The sequence below is a fragment of the Argentina anserina genome, chromosome 3 (assembly GCF_933775445.1).
Source record: "Argentina anserina chromosome 3, drPotAnse1.1, whole genome shotgun sequence".
NCBI classification, from domain to species: Eukaryota; Viridiplantae; Streptophyta; class Magnoliopsida; order Rosales; family Rosaceae; genus Argentina; species Argentina anserina.
This window is the reverse complement of record NC_065874.1, coordinates 16,123,557-16,142,063: the sequence shown is the minus strand read 5'-3', so window position 1 is coordinate 16,142,063 and position 18,507 is coordinate 16,123,557. Positions and strand designations below refer to the sequence as shown.

The 18,507-nt window shown below is 36.7% G+C and overlaps 1 pseudogene; it reads right to left on the bottom strand.

The window, feature by feature from the left end:
* Window positions 1–566: 566 nt before the first annotated feature.
* LOC126786656 (putative disease resistance RPP13-like protein 1) lies at window positions 567–5,121 on the bottom strand (annotated as a pseudogene).
* Window positions 5,122–18,507: the final 13,386 nt, after the last annotated feature.

The following is an 18,507-nucleotide window of genomic DNA, read 5'->3' as shown; positions in this document are numbered from 1 at the left end:
TGAATGCTCTTGATGTGAGAAATCTTGGACCAATCTTCCCCGGACTCTCTCTGGCAACGCTGTTCTAGTAATGGACAACCGTCGATCCCTAGATAACTAAGGGAAGTGTGTAGCCCTTCATCTGGCAAGCACCGTAGTTCAGGGCAATCGATAATAGTCAATCTTTTAAGAGAGGTGAGTTGTGTTAACCCCTTGCCGCCGAGCTTCGATATACCGCTGACACTGAGATGTGAGAGAGTGGTGGGCAGCAGCCCTTCGTCTGGAAATGAATCAGCGAATTGTTCACATCCTAAATAATCGATGCGGAAGTAGTCGAGCGAGGTGAGTGTTTGTAGACCCCATTGCTTACGGTTTTCAATGAGTTTCTTCCGGCAATTGATGTCCAAGCTTAGACGGCAATCCCCCTTCAGGTAATGATTCCAATTCAGGACACTCTATCAGATACAGTGCCCTTAGAGATGGGAGAAGGTTGTGCATGTCTTGTGGCAATGACCTCAGTTTGGGCATCCATCGGAAAAACAAACAAAGTTTGGGCAATCATACATTTCAAGTGTGACAAGGGCGAGGAGTGTAAAAGATTCAAGAGATTCTACATCACCCCAACAATAAGGTCTGTAAATTATATAAAGTACAAATTTCATCGGGTAACTTTTCAATTTTGAAGTTCGAAGACAAGTCAAAGTGCCTGAGATGCTTCAACATGCCAATTGAACTAGGCAGCTCAACAATACCGTTATTTTGTAAAGTGAGCACTCTTAAACACTGGAGCTTCAGGAATATAGCATCTAGGTCGGGACTTCTCAGGTGCTTATAACTACGTGGTGAAATAAAGGTCCTCAAATGCTTGGCTTCATACAAACTGTCCCATTGATCAAAACTGCCAGTTAGACACGAAAAGTGGCGAGTCTTGCTGACACTTTCCGGTACTGAGTCATTGCCCTCCCACTTTACACAAAACTCTCCCGAGACAAAGTTTGCCAAGTCATGGATAAGATCATGCATTACGAAAGTAGAATGATAAAAACCAGGTGGAAAAAATGACCTTGACATTAGATCATCAAAGTATTGATCTCCGACTTCTTCAACCGTAGTCTTCGATTTCGAGGGTAAGAGATCTTCAGCCATCCATAACAAAATCAGTTCCCGCTTGCGAATTGGATAATCTTGACGAAATAGGGGACAATAAGCAAAACAACGTTTCAGATGTGGAGGTAGATAATGGTAACTCAACCAGAGCCGGCAAAATGTCTCTCTCTCTTTTAACTCCCATATGCCGCTGGTCAATATCTCTTTCCATTTCTCAATACTTGGTTCAAAACGTAAAAGACTCCCAAGTGATTTTGCAGCTAAAGGGACACCTCTACACTTCCGAGCAATCTGCTTCCCAATCACTTCAAGCGATGGATCTGCGTGTTTGAAGGCATATTTTGAGAACACCATCCAACAGCTTTCGTCAGATAATAGCAAAAGATGTTGACTTTGAAGGGTACCAATAGTGCATGCAACACCTTCAATACGTGTTGTGACAATGATCTTACCTCTAGTACCTCCACTAGAAAAGGGTTGGCTGAATAGATCCCACTCCATAGTCCATATCAGTCACAGTCCAAACATCGTCAAGAACAATGAGCAATTTCTTCCCTGCCAATGAAGTCTGTAGTTTCCTTTGAAGCATATCGAGATCGGTGATTTCACAAGCCTCTGAACTCACCGACTGGAAAATGGACTGTGTGATTTTGGTGATATCAAATCTTTCAGACACACACCCATGACTGATGGTCAAAATGTTTTTTGACTCTGTCATTGTTGTATACGAGTTGGGCAAGAGTGGTCTTGCCCATCCCGCCCACGCCCACAATTGGAAGAACATCTGTTTCATTTCCAGATACATCATCCACAAGCAATAGCTTGATAATGGCCTCCTTTTCTTCATTCCTTCCATACACACTAGACTCTTCAACCAAAGAAGTTGTAGGCAGTCTTGCTTGTGTTCTATCTTTAACACCCTCTTTCAAATTAAGCACATCTTTTTCGTTGACAATAAGTTCTGATCTGTTAAGAATCTCTAGTATCCTGGTTTCCAGACTTTTCTCAAATTCATTAACAGAAAAAGAACTGAGGTACCTGAGTACCTGACTTTTGCTACTGCTTCCAGCATCTTCTTGTTCCAGCTTGCAACACAGAGCTTCAGACTTGATGTCATCCAAGAGGTCATCGGTATGATAGAGAACATCTTTAAGCTCATCAAGCCACTCCCTGACTCTTGGATCTTTGATTAGCTTCTCCTCTGCATCATTAAGCAACTTATTAACCGACAGCAACTTCATCTTCAACTTGTAGAGCAGCTCAGTGGTGCTCTTCTTTCCTCGAATGAAATCAACAACCGGCCGGGAAGCCATCCTATCAAACAGAACAGCAAGAGCAGAAGAGAGAAAAGCTCCACCCACTACTGCCAGAGCCATGATCTCCTGATCAAACAGAAAACCAACAGCAAAAGAAAATGAATGCACTACGTGACTACCTAATAACAAATATTAAGAGATCAACCAAGCTTTTGAACTAGAGTTAACAATTTGAACACTCTAAGAAGTACCAATCAAAACAAGCTTCAGATCTGATCGCCTTCGCAAGCTTCCTGTTGCTTCGATGTTTACTCCAAAGTTCTTATTTCTCCTTTGCATAAGAAATTTGCTTACACACCCCACTAATTGGACCACTGGCCACATAACAACAACACGTTTACTCCCACTAGGACAAAATACTTAATCCCTATAATTACGGTATCTGTGTCCTAATTTGAGTAAACATTTTCTCTCTGGACTTTTGTGTAGTTCTTCTAAAACAAACACATCGGATTCCATTTAGTAGAGAGGACAAAAGGAAAGAACATGTGAGACCTTAATTAGATTAGTTGTTAAGGCTTATATAAGTAAACAGCATGTGATGTAAACGGCATTTTTTTTTTATTTCTACTTTGTATTTCTAAACCAAAACAAAGATATAGAGAACTATAATTGCTAATTTGCAGAAAATGGGTTTACTTTCAACTGGTGCTAACCTCGAATTAATAGCTAGCATTCTTGCAAGCTGATTCCTTGAGTTTCCAGGATAAGAAAGTTAAACTCGAGTCACATGAAAAAACCTAGATAAACATTACAAAGTATGATAACAATAAGAGCACAGACGCTTGAATCATTTGCATTATCAATTTCAATAAATAATGCTGACAGCTTAAACAGAGCAAAGCAAGAAAATGCCTACATAGCTGTGCATTTTTCGTTGAAAACGAAGAGAACCGAGAGCTTCTACAACAAAGATGAAAAATTAAAAAATCATTCTTTTGGCAATGTATTCAAAAGAACTAGTTAATTCTGGAAATGAGAAGCTGAAGCATCGCTGCTTCAGTAGATACCTAGGTATGTGTTGGAATGTTGCTTCGATTGTAACTTGGACAGCACAAAGTGACCTGCACCATATTAAGTTACCTGCATCATATTGGTTACCATCATTCATTAACAGCTAAATGAACTTTTCTTTCAACACTAGAATAGAAAGGTAAAACCAGAACATTCTAATATAAAAGCACGATGGTACTAGATGCAAGTCGTCCAACTTCTTTCCAATTTAACTCCTGATGAGAATTCCACGATCCTCCCAAAAGTATTAGATGACTGTCCAGGTTTGACCATTATCTAAGAATTGACATGAGCTCTACGTATCATGAGCGCTTTTACTTAAACGTAAGAGGTGCACCAGTGTATGAGAAAAGGAACATCTCTAACAGTACAGTAGAAGTAAAACATACCTCAGAGTACATAGGGAAGTAAAATCACCTTACCGTACTGTGTTGAACTCAATAAGAGCGAACTGCCACCTGTTTGGAGGTTTGAGACCTCACCTTGCTACTTTTGTGCAGATCATACCGCCACCTTTTTTAACCTCACAAGTGCATTAGTTCCCTATGTACTCTGTTTTTGTATTTTTATTGAGTTCATTTCCTCAAAGAAAAAGGAAAAGATGAAGAATAAAGAAGCTTACTGTGTAAATTGCACCATAGCAAGTGTAAGTCCCTTCAATAGGTGGTGGCAGCTCAGGAGCTGATTTGGGATCTTGCAAGTAATCTTTAGATAGCTTATACCCACCTCCTTCGCTGTAGCCATTTCCACCACCTTCTTGCTAAATCTAACATTAACCAAAAGGAATAAAACACTTAAAGACCAAATTCCCCTAAAGTGAGAAAGGTGTCATTTCTGAAGCTAATAATAGCCAGGAGAACATGAATCTGTAAAGCCTCAATTGGTTACTGATGAAGCAAAAGATTAGAGCAAATGGATTAAGTTCAGTACAGCAAGTTGCTCCTAGCACAAAATGAAATTACTTCAGTTTGTTCTCGAAGAAAAATAAGAAAAGGGAACAGGCAACCGAAATTTCACAATTGTATATTTGATTTCACAAGAGCTGAATAAACCATCATATTGTATGAATGAAATTTCAATATTGGGCCTGTTCAAGAAGCATAAACCTCGACAAGCAAAGCCGCCCGTTTGACCAAAAAAAAAAAAAGAATCTCCCAAATTCAGATATTGCTCACTTTTGCAGCAACCAAAATTGTTTAAAATTTCAGTAGTTAGATCAAACAATAAACACAAAGGCATTGTTTGAATTGAATTACGGGTTTAAGAACTTAAAACCATATCCACATCAGCAAGGAATGTGATGAACACTTGATGATACCCACTTAACTTGAGAATATCCATAACAATGGGGTGGGAGACAATTAGCCAATACGTAACCAGGTGATCCAAAGACTAAAGAATTTAAGTGCCTAATGTATAGCAGATGCCTAAACCTATTACAGTGTTGCTGCAGTTTAACTAGCTGCTGCAGTTTTTGGCATAACCAGCTGCATTGGTACTACCTTGTTTTGATTTCCATGTTTTTGTTGCCTTGATCATCCATCTTTTGTATATCTATGTATCGAAAAATCCAGTGTTGGATCAAATTCAAACTATTTCTCATAGTGGAAAAAAAAATAATGTCAGTGCAGACTTAGTACACAACCAAATCACAAGTTTCTAGCTTAGTTAAACTTAGATCAATCATATATACTAGAGCCTTCTATATATATATATATATATACAAGGCTTTTCAGGTAAGGAGGTCTTTATCTTAGCTTAAGGTACGGATTTTCATTTTTGACCAACTTTTCGATCCAGTTTTCACATCTCCACCGTCCAATATCTAGGTTATAACGTATAGATCATCTACACAAAATTTCAGCCGATTTCATGATCGTTAAGGTATTGAACTAATCAAAACCAATGGACGTATTGAATTTGCCGAACCTGAACCATTCATATTTTGAGTAGAAAATCGAAGTTATGAGTACCTTAACGGTTATGGAATCGGCTGACATTTTGTGGAGATGATCTATACATTATTACCTAGATATTGGACGGTGGAGATGTGAAAACTCGATCGAAAAGTTCGTCAAAAATGAAAATCCGTACCTTAAGCTAAGATAAGGACCTCCTTACCTGAAAAGCCCCGTATATATATATATAGACACACACACTAGAGTGAAAGAAATCAAAGAACATAAGGGCACATTCAGTATACGTTTCAAAAATTAGTTTTCAAAAAACATCTTCATGCAATATACGAAACTTTCCTTCATTCTTAGCAGATCACTCGGCTTTGTCATCAACTTCAACTTTGTTAAAGGCCATACTCAAAGGAAAATAAGATGAGAATATAACACAGATGAGAGTATATCAGTAACTTGATGCAATAATTACAATGCTCATAATTCATGATCATCTGTCTGCTCATAATTACAATGCTCATAATTCTAAGTGAATTGACTGTCCTTAAATCACATGAAACAAGATTCAGGGAAGCCAAATATATGCATGATTTCTAAATATGCATGAATGAAGCACCCATAAATTCATAGACGTCCAGATCAAAAGCAACTTTTTAATAAGCTATAGGTACCTTTTTGGATCGATTAATTCATATAAGATGCTGGGGTATACTATAATAGCATAAAAATTCATGCTTTAACCACATTTTGTCGATGAAGAACTACGAGAAAAGAGTTGGGGCATTAAGGACATTACTGTGGCCAGGACACCCGATGAAATTCCGGGTTGAAACAATTTCACATGGGCCCCGTCAGGGATTAGTCCCACGCTGGAGGTATTACCTTCGTCCGTGGGGATACCCTGATACCCGGTTTCTAGACTAGCCCCCCGCTTCGGCATGCAACGGTGAACCACCATGGAGCATTAGGGGGTTGTCCTCCGCTGGGTTTGCCTTTGGGCCCCACACAAGAAAGTGGCTGGGAGCTGGAAATCAAAAAAAAACTAAGAGAAAAGAACGACTATTGACATATCAAAGAACAACAACAGTACTGTAATATAAGTAAGAAAATACATATCAGTGAAACCATATACAGATTGAGGGTGTCTCCATGCCTAGTGTGCAGTAGAGTCCAAACAAAGTGTTGCTTCCTGAAAGATTAATGAAACAATCAGAATAAGTGAAATGTTCATAGCCAAAACTACCTACAAGCAACCTTGTGTTCAACTAGAGAACTACTATGATTCGAGTACATCAACTTTAATTCAAGCACATTCCATAAAACACTAACACACAAAATGTTTTCTTCAAGTCATCAGCTATATAAGAATTTGCAGAATGAGGATGACCTCTCTTCTGGAGAATAAACAGGAGCACCTTCCATATATATAGGAAGAGAATTATTCCTCATATACGACCTAAATTAACGATAAAAACATAGTGTGCATTATAGATTATAATCTGAATATGAGTACACCAAGTAAAATCAACTTTGAACAATTAGACATGAGTTTATCAATTATAATCTGACAATGATAAGAGCAACCATAAACACCAAACCACCCCATAATACATAAATTTTGCAACCGCATTTCATAAATCAGAAGTCTCCAGTCTAAATCAGATTGAATACAAATTGATCCACAACCACAGCCCAAAACATCAATAACGGGTCACTCAATTGCATCAACACCAGAACGCAAAACAAAAACCAAAATTGAACAAACTAGAAATCTCAGCCATTATCTGACAAATAATAAACCTGGTACCAGGAAAAAAAACAGACAAACAAACATGGAGAGAAGAAGAGAAATATCATGAAAGATGAAGAAGAATTACTAAAGAAGGAAGACGAAAAAGAGAAAGAGAGAGCTTACTTGAGGCAGACGAAGAAGGGGGAGACGAAGAAAAGGGGAGGCGAAGATGATGAGTCATTAGGTTTTTAGTGGGAGTATTTTAGGATTATTGATAAATTGTTTGGATATTTTAGGGATGAAAACTTGATTCGGCATTGGTCCGGAATGAATATATAGTCCGGAGGAGGATTCGTTTATGGTGCAGCGCTGTATATCATACATATCGAATCTAACGGTGGATAGATGGTGTCTTAAAACGCACGTAGAGTTCGTGAGATGTATGAATGGTGGATTAGAGACGCTGCACGTATGCAGCGCTGCACCATAAAATTTTCCTCCAGAGGCGGAATCAAAATGGAGGATTGATTACTGAATTTTCTGGTGGGATCCACGGTATTTCCAATCGGCTTTGTTAATAAACACATTTTTGAAGGAAAAACGGAATGATTCCTTCCTTGCTTAATCATTCCCTTTACGGGAAAGTAAACACGCCCTAAAATCGAAACAGAAATAGGCACACTATGCTTAAAGCCTGGTACTGAGTCTCTCCTTTAGCGTCAAAAGCTAAAAAAACCACAATCCCATACAGAACCTCTCATACACCACAAAAGTAGCAAATCAGAACAGCACCTCCCACACATCACAAAAAAAGTATGTCCTGCACAGAATTAAAAGTTGATTTTGGTTTTGATCAAAATTAAAGGTAATTGAAGCTAAATAATGAAAGAGATGCCCAACACACTAGTATGGTTGCAGACTCAAATTCGTTAGCACGCATAATTCTGACTCAAGTTTGGTACACAAGTAAACTAAACGAAAGAGAAACACAAGTAAACCTTGAGAATTTTGCTTCTGGAAGACACGTGGCATTGGGCAAGGCATTTAGTTTTCGGTGTAAACATATGGAAGGAATAATAACAAGGGCATATCATTAAAAAGTTAATTTATACACACAATTAGAAAAAAAAACAGGCAAAGATTAGAAATTAGAATCTAGTCACTTTTTCAAAACTGATACAACGTTGCCCATAAACTTCAATTAATTTATGAGACTGCCAGTGACTTAAATGTAAAACAGATCTCGACATCTCGCAGACCATCGTCGGGAGTTCTTCTCGGTGGCGACAACCAGATCTCGCAAACCTTCATCAGACCTTCGTCTTCAGGTGCTCTTCTCAGTGGCGAGAACGACCATGTTCTCAACGAAGACGTGGAGATGCCGAAACTCAGTAGAGAGTGAGAGTTGGATCTCCTTCGTTGAAACTAAAACAGTGGCGATAGAGACCTGGAACTCGGCATGTCGTGTCGCACTGGTCCTTTATCAGCGGCGTTGCGTCGTTGTCTCTAGGCTGGGTTGATAGCTTTCCAGGTCGACAGATATGGAATCGACACCGCCACTATTCTTCATCTCAGGTCGATCTCTCCAGCTCTCTCTCACTAGTCTTTATCTCTCTATCTCTCACTGATTGATCTTGCTTGAGGCTTCGATTGAGCTCGATCCAAGTCGTCAGGCAGAGTCCTCGTCAGAGAAGATGCGATGCAGATGCAGAAGATGTCGCTAATGGTGCCTAGAGGAATTATATATATATATATATATATATGCTGATGTTGAACGAATTTACCGCTGCTGCTATCACATTGTGTGTCACATTAGCTATCACACTACCTGTCACAACAGAAAGTCAGTGTGACAGCAGGTGTGACAGTGGGTGTGACAGTGGTTGTAACAGCGGTGAGTTGTGGTTTGACAATGGAGGTGCGGGGTGGAAACGCGGGGTAGAGATGCGAGGTTGAGACGCGAGATTGAGTCGTGGTTTGACAATGGAGACGCGGGGTGGAGATGTGGGGTGGAGGCGCAGGTTCACGGAAGATGAACATACGCTGATTTTGAACGAATTTACCGCTGCTGCTATCACAGTAGCTATCACATTGTGTGTCACATTAGCTATCATACTACCTGTCACAGTAAAAAGTTAGTGTGACAGCGGTTGTGACAGGGGTTGTGACAGCGGTGAGTTGTGGTTTGACAATGGAGGTGCGGGGTGGAGACACGGGGTGGAGGTGCGAGGTTGAGACGCGAAATTGAGTCACGGTTTGACGATGGAGGCGCGGGGTGGAGGCGCAGGTTCATGGAAGATGCACATATGCTGATTTTGAACGAATTTACCGCTGCTGCTATCATAATAGCTATCACATTGTGTCACATTAGCTATCACACTACCTGTACAGCAGAAAGTTAGTGTGACAGCGGTTGTGACAGTAGGTGTGCAGTGGGTGTGACATAGGTTGTGACAGCAGTTACGACAGCAGGTGTGACAATTAGTGTGATAATGGTTGTGACAGCGGCTGTGACAAGTAGTGTGACAGAAGGTGTGACAGGTAGTGTGACAGTGGGTGTGGTAGGTAGTGTGACATGAGGTGTGACATGTAGTGTGACAGAGGTTGTGACAGGTAGTGTGATAGTGTCTGTGATAGTGGTTGTGACAAGAAGTGTGACATGCCAAGAAGAAATGTGGAAATATGCGAAATTTTGTTAAAATTCAAATGAGATTGGTATAAGTATGCTTAGAATGAAGATAATAGCTAGAATTAGGGAACCTTGAGCTTCGGTTTCGTCGGAATTGCTTGGAGCACCGCTATTGATGGCGGCAACCATTTGCGATGGTTGTTGCGTCTTGTACGGTTGGTTGATTCGGAGTGGATAATATATCAAATGAAAGAGGGGAGTAAGATCATTCTAACGGTACTAATTTCGTCAAAATCTATCGCCAGACGAGAAAGTTATGGCCGAAATTAGAAAAAGAAAGAAAAAAAGAAAAAAAAATAGTGAGAAATGGCAAAACAATCCAAAAAATATTTTTAAAGTGATTTTTTTGTTCTAATTTTGTTGACTTTTTTTATAATTTCTACTTAAATGTGATTATCTTTTTATAATTAATTCATAAGTAATGACTTTTTTCTAATATAAATTGAGAGATAGTATTTTTTTTTATAATTTACCCTAATAACAAATGATTTTACCGTTTGGGTTTTCTACTATTGGTGGATTCGGGACTAACCCTACGCAAGTTACTATGCGACCTGTCGCAGTGTATCCCACAAGGATTAGGATCCTCTCCTTAGTTGAAGTTTATCTTTAGTTGTCTTCAGCTTTTCGATCCTAACCGTTCACACGAAACCTAAAGGCTACTGTGATGACAGCTCAGCCAAAGTCAAGAAATGTCCACTGATCACCGAGTTCAAGACAAACACCTTTTAATTAACGTACAATACTAACCAACAAAATAACAGCAACCAAACGTCTCTCTCTCATCTCTCTCTGTATTTCGTATCGTCCCTTTTGATTTACTGAGCATGTGTTGTAAGATATACCTGAGTAGCACTGCTGCATTTAGAACTAGGATCATATTAAGCATAGCAGCAAGTGACTAATGGACTTGATATTTATATATTTAATTCATTAATACACATTTTGTAAATTTACATAAATTTTTGTTAAATTTTTGACAAAGAAGACTAATTTTTCTGACATTTTTTCTAAAATATTGAACTAATAATTTAACACTTCGTTATTAACTAAAATGCTGCCATGAGTACGAAATAATTTTCTACACTCAAAACTATTTTATGACTAACATTTTCACGTTTTAAGTTTTGGTCTTCTTAACAAATTTATTTTCTATATTGGACATTTCCTTTGTTTTGCTTTCCCTCTTGATTTGTGGCACGTGTGAGAGCCTTCTCTACCTTTTCTTTTCTTCTCCACCGATCCACCTCTTCCCCTCTTGCTTTATTTCTTCTCCTTATTCATTCTTCTCTTTGTGACACCACAATACAAACAAAGAGCACCTACACCACCATCGATTCCACCGTTCGGCAGAGACAAGGCACTTGGCCACTTAATTATCTTATTTTTTCTCTTTTCCATCACTCTATATACAGGAACCACACATGCAATCATATTCATGTAGAATATTTTAAGATACTTAGTTTCCTTGTAAATGTAGGTGAAGTATTTTGTATAATAATAGTATTATAAAAATAATATAATCATTAAAGTATTGAACCATTCTTTTCTACTATTCACAGGCTCACAGCTCTTTTGAGAATCATTATCCCTTTGAAATTGGGGAAATTATGGTGAAGAACTAATGCTCCCTTTGAGCTAATCTCCTCCGTTTTGGTTTGCTATATCATCCATATTGAAGAACCAAATCTTTTATCTTTTTGTTTCATTAAAACCCAGATCCTAATCTACATTTCTCATCTCTGTTTCACCTCCGCTGTATTCCATCGTCGACCTCCTTAACTACCAGTAAGGAGTTGGAGCCATAGAGAACCAATTATTCAATCTTGGTAATTTCTAAACCTTTATTTCCTAACCCAATTCAATTCCAAGTTAACTTTCTGAGATTGAAGTATGGTCTTTATCTCCATTCTTGCCTTACCTTTTCTGTCGCAAAACCCATCGACGTCGAACCTTATTCTACTTTCAGTTGAGGAAGTGAAGGCCTAGAAATGTGAAGCAAGGTTCTGGAGAAGTACTAGATAGCAGCAGCCGAGTTTAGGAGGAAGAGGACGACACAGCAAGGCTTGGGGGTCACTAGTTTTCCAACCTTCAATTCCGGAAATTCATAGAGGTAGCAGGATTTCTCTTTTCGGCTCCTGTTTTCAATTTGATGCTTGTTGTTGAGTTGGAAACCTTGTATTGCAATTGCATGTTAGAATTAGGTGTTGTTTTGGCCGGAATTTGACAAATTGTGTGATCGGAGAAGTGAGGGGTAAAAATCTTGGATTCTTACTGTAACAAAGTTACCTTTTTACTGGTTTACTGCCCATGTGAAAGACCATTCTACCCTTGGCAGAATTACTGTTTTACCATTTTACTTAATATTACCTTTACTATTTTACTTTTTACTTTGAGTTTAGTTTTTAAAAAGTAAAACTAGATTTTACAAATTGGCAACATAAGTCATTTAACATTTGGGTTATTGTGTTAACATGGATTCCCACCGTTTGGGAATCACTATGTTTCCTAACCTTAGATTAATGTTGGAAAAAAACTATAATTAAATTGTTCATTTACAAGTATCTAATATCTTCGACCATTTGTCGAAGATTATTTGAGATTGTATGGAGTTTATTATCGACGATTAATAAGTAATTTGAATGTAATTAACTTGCGTCCAAATCAGATTACTCACTCAATATCTTGGTCAAATTAGGGAAACCTTAGCTTGACCAAATTGATAATTGTCAAGCCCTCATTTTATTAAATACTCAAATTCTTAATAACCCCGTGAACCAATTCAGGACAAGCATAATCACTTAGAGCAGTGAAACAGGACTTGCAACTTGGACTTCTGCTATATTATCGTGTAGGGGGAGCCGCCTGTTAGGGTGAGCCGGAACATCTAGGTCAGTGGATTTCTTTGTGTAGTATTCATTCCTTTATTTCATTCTAAATATTATTACGTTATCTGCTCACTTATTGTTATTATTAGTAATAAGCGTAGTTGGTCTCGACTTAAGGGGTGATTATATTCCCTCCTAGTCGCTAGGTTCGGTCACTAGATTACTAAAATTCCGCATATCATAAACTCATTGATTTTTATACTTATATTGGTGTTAGCATTTGCATATGGATTTCTTTGTCAACTATTAAACCAATTTATATTTTAGTTTTATTCTCTAAATCATTATTTTTGAATTGAGGCCTCATTTATATGTTATGCATATGTGAGTACTACCTCTTTTCATGTTTCAAACCCTGCATTTGTTGGGTTCGGCCCTTACCGGATTAGCGACGATGAGTACTCACCCTCTACATTTCAGGTACCAATGACATAGCTTAAAGAAATTTAGCTGAGAGCTAGAGACGTGGCTGTACTTGACATTTCCCGTCCAATTCCATTTTTCGAGAATACACTTCATTTTGTGGTAAATTGATATTTCTCGATCTCTGAGTCACTTTCAAGAACTTATTTTGCGTATTATTTCCTTGATCATATTAGGAGTTAATTGATTTTCATTAAAACTTATCTTTTCAGCCTTGTGTTTTCAAGTTGATGGATGATCAATACGTCACAACGATGTATAGTGTTCATTAACTCGGAATCACGGCGGTTACTGTATGTTACGGGTCTGGTTTTGACCCCGGGATGTGCATGTATATTTACATAGATTGATTATGTTGTGTACAAGTTATGTCTGCAAGAATTCAAAATTCAAAGTAGTGGTTATTAATAAATCAGATTAGGACAATGTAGTTACATGTCAGTTTTCCTTGATGGAAGGAACTGCCAATAACTGCTCTTGTCTCCAATTATATAAGTCATCTGATTTGATCCCTGCTAGTACACAGAAAAATCTTATATAGTTTATCTCGTCAATAATAGAGACAAAAGTGTGGAACTAGTAGAAGATCAATGGATTGAGTCAATCCCCAAAACAATATATATTTATTCTTTATGCATTTGATCTAAAACTGAGATAGAAGACTTATTTAGTATGTTGCTATATGTGTTAAATCTAACAATTGGTATCAGAGCAGTCTGCCCAGTTTTAGATTGATGCCAGTTAGTTTTAATTACAATCTGGAACTTGATATGCATGTGAATATTAAAAACTTTATGGATAAAATTCTTCCACTGTTTTTCCGAAACGTGTGTACTGATTTGTATGTGATGTGGTTTCATATTTAATTACATTATTGTCTTATATGATATCCATGATTAAAATATGCCCTTAATACAATTGCATACTTCAATTAATTCTAATGTTGCCACAGTAGCCATGATTTATTGATGAATGCAGATCTTTTTTCTTCTGTTGCATGCTACAAACATATACATATATATAATCTCAATACTAACAAATTAGATGAGATGTATGTGTGTATCATCATGTTTCAAGGAATTTGAATATAGAATGTTGGAAATAAATGATGTAATTTTAACTTCCAAAGCGGTTAAATTATGAATCATAATTTTCTGGAAATACATAAACAAATGTACAAAAGACAATTTATTTATGCATTTCATAAGAGATAGTGTATCACAAATGATACCAAAATCTTGTTTATGATGTGTACTTCTTTATCTACGTGTATATAATTCATTATGATGTTACTTCTATCTGAATAACATTAGGGATAAGCATGTATATATTTTAATATGGAAGAGTGGTTTGTTTATCCAACAATATTGCAACAATACGGTGTAGAGCTTGCTACTGACATTGTGTTGACTAAGCCAAATATGACAAATCAAATTCAACCAGTTCACATTGCAAATCTAGCTATTCATATTGAAAATGTAGTTGTTTATGAAAATCAAGATGTTAATGTTGCAGCAGATGGAGGAGTACAACAACCAAATGAAGTTGTTGAACCAGTTTTAATTTTAAGAAGGTTTGAGAGAGTTAGAAAACCAGCAATTTCTTATGATTATTGATAGAGCGTTTTGTTAAAACGTCTATAATATAAAACATCATCGTTAGTATATAATAAGTAGGGATCGTTCTTTTCGGAGAATTGAAGGGAACTCTAAACTTTTAGTGTTAACAAATAATTGGGGGTTTGAGATTGATTATTAACTACTAAAATAAAACATAAATTACTATTTACATAATCGACTTCTCTTTAACAAACTTAAACCAAATTTATCATTACACCACATAATTACAAGTTCGAACTTATCATGCATTCTAATTCGACCAATTACATACTTTTTAGGCACCAATACAATTAGAGCCTTAGGAGATCATCCAATCATGCAAGATTTCAATTAACATTTAGATTGACTTAGGGCCTAATCTAAATTTGCATGCCATCAAATTCAATAACACTTAGAGTAGAAATCAAACAAGATTACATTTAAGCACCAAATCTTTGTTGGAGACATGTTTCATGTGTGGCGTCACCTACCATGGTTTCACATGCAAATTTCCAGAATTTTTACCACTTTTAATCAACACAAACCAAACCTATTTAGGGCATGATTCGATTTGTGTCAATATGGTTGATGAATCTAGCACTCAAACACAATCTTAGGGATTGCATCCAACCACTAAATTCATATGCACATATCTGAAAATTATCTAAAAGTATGAGAAAGATGATTAGAACACAACAATATAAATACAAACTCATTAATTATAAGAACATAGATTCGACATAGTCTCAAAAAAATATCAAATACAATCTGAAAATTTTAAAACAAATACAAAACCAATATTTCCACATAAACAACAACTTACAATCTTCATAGACAAAGAATTGTAGATTAACACAAATAGACGAAGCCATGGAGACGAGTTGCGAGAATCACACGTTGTAGGAACCTTGGAGGTGTGTCTTCAATGGTGAAACTCGGTGGAGATGATGATGGTTTTGGGGTGGACGGCTTGGCTAATTTGTGAGGGAAGTTTATGGTGGTGTTTTGGTAGAGTTTTGGCTCTTGAATGCTAATGAGAAGTCATGATATTTGAGAGGTGAAGCCTTGTATATATAGAGGAAAGATGGAGGGTTTGAAATTGATTCTTTCTTCCTATAATAATGCCATGCTTTAATCCCTTAAATCATGAAAATTTTTATTCCCTAAAACATGCCATGCTTTAATCCTTAAAACATGGAAAGTTTTATTCCCTAAAACATGTCATGCTTTAATCCCTAAAACATGCCATGTTTTATGCTTTTAATGATCATCTTCTATTTAATTGTTGCATGACTTGACTCCATCTTTTTTTCTTTAATTATCTCTTTAATCCAATCTGAAAATAAGAAAATAAAATCATAAGTAAGAGATAATTAGTTTCAAAACCTAACAAGGATTCCTAATCAAACTAGGACTCTAAACCAATTATGCGTTTTAACTCATGTAAGCACAAAAATGCATCCAATACCGCTCAAGACTCTTACTACGACTCAATAACTCAATAGTACAACAATAAGAGTTAAGCAAAGTACAAATTGAGATAAAAACATGTTAAGAATGACGCACAAAGTGCTCCTATCAACTAACCCACATTTGGCTTTTGCTAGTCCCTTAGCAAAACAAAACTAAATGAGACACTATTGCCCCTAAATGATTGTCTCAGAATCTCAAAACACATAGTTTTCAAGTTTAAGCATTTGAATATAAGCACATAAATTCCAAGTTTCATAAACATGCTTCATAGTATGAATTAGTCAGATACGAGACAATAAGCATTTAACATGTTTAGTCAATCCAATCCTCCTCACAAGGCATACTCTCTTGTTTTCACTCAAATTCATGGTTATCATTCACACATAAGTATATGCAAGAGAAACGATATTAAGACATCAAATAACTTGCATACTTCAACAAATGAAAGCACTTTGTGAATAACATAGGAAAACCTCATTTAACAACTAAGTACACAAATGGACCAAAACCATATGCTCAACTCTTGTGATCGTCTCCACAAACCAAGATTTGCTCATTTTAAGAATCATTAGGATCATTAGATAAGGTAAATGTTTAGGCGTAGCTAAAGGCATGGAATATCAAGGAATCACAAAGGTAATCCTATAGACTTAGCAGAGTAAACATCATCCTTATGACACCACACACCATCAGGGGCCGAATATAACAAATTGGGCACAATCATCATTCTAACCACAAAGTGAACATGGACAAAGGTCAAGTAAAAATTTTTAGACCTTCAATTACAACTCAACTCCAAATCACAAATGAAAGACAACATAACATTTTTTTCTTTTCTTGCCGAGTTCATCATTCTCTTTTTTTTTTCTTTTTCTTGTTTTTTTTCGGCAATGCTTGCTTAAAAGCTTGTTGATTTTTTTTTCAAATGTCTTCCACCCCACACTCATTTGATGTATCATCATAATATCATCTCAATAAGAATTCTGCCAAATCTATAGGACAAGGTAGATGTAACTATACTAAGCATGGAGATAACATATGTGATGAATAAAAGGCTCAATATAGGCTCAAATGTGGTTCAACTAAGGGGTCTCAAACATGGCACATATAGAAATACATGGTTGTTTGGCTAAAGTGGTGGTATTCCTAGAAATGATCCATAAATCATTTTCAAAATCAGAGCATTTTATGACTTAAATGTTTCAACAATCACAAAAGTGAGTTCTAGTAAATTCTAGAGTCCATTAAAAGTTATGACACATAGTTATTGAATATGCAAAGAATAGTGAGGTTCATGAATAATCACGAAATTTCAAATTACATCTCATGAAAAAAAAAGTACATATAGGCTCAAAAACTCACAGGTTGTTATGGACTTTCAACTCACCAAAACATGTATGTCATAATGAATCAATCCAAATCTCACATGTTCATACCAAATCCACATCATCAATGAAATTTACAATTCAATTCGTATGAAATGCAAAACCATCATCTATGTATTTTAGAGACATAATCATCCTAGACTTTAGGGGCATCCTAAGACTCAATAAAGCAATACAATTTTTTTTCATTCATTTTTTGGATTTTTTATATCATGACACAAACAATAAATCAAAACAAAAACAAACAATCAATGATCTTGCAACCCTACCCCACACTTAGAAAATTACATTGTCCTCAATATAAGCTTAATAGTAAGAATGTAATTCACAAGCATAGAATAAGATCACATATCAACACATATACAATTCAACTATAAGAGTGAAGGGATTAGAAAATTCAAACTCCCGTAGACGACTCATCCACAAATACGGTTGAAATGGGTTGTCTCCCATGCAGCGCTTGAGTTTTATAGCCTTTCAGCCTAGATTTTCTCATGTTCATTCTCCGTTAGGCGCATCTCTCACAATTGTCTCCGCATACGTGTGCTCCTCAAATGGCTCATAGTAGGGCTTAAGTCGATGCTCATTCACCTTGAATGCCTTCCCTGTTGTATTACTTTTAATCTCAACTGTACCATGAGCAAACACGTTAGTAACAACAAATGGGTCAACCCAACGCGAACGAAGTTTCCCTGGAAACAACATAAGCCTCGAATAGAATAACAGAACTTTCTGGCCCACTTGGAACTTCCTTCCTCTAATCATTTTGTTTATTTTTTTTTCTATTTTCTTTTATTCTTCATTATTTTTTAGTCTTTTTTTTATTGTAACGAAATCTATAAGTGAAAGTATTACAAAGTCTAACTGATTTTATTCACACACAATCCTAACATTTAAGGTACGTGGAGCAGATGAGCTAACTGTGCAATGGACTGAAACAGTCCCAGGTAAGGGTCTTGCTTTATCTGATATACCTTAAAAGTTAGAATATCA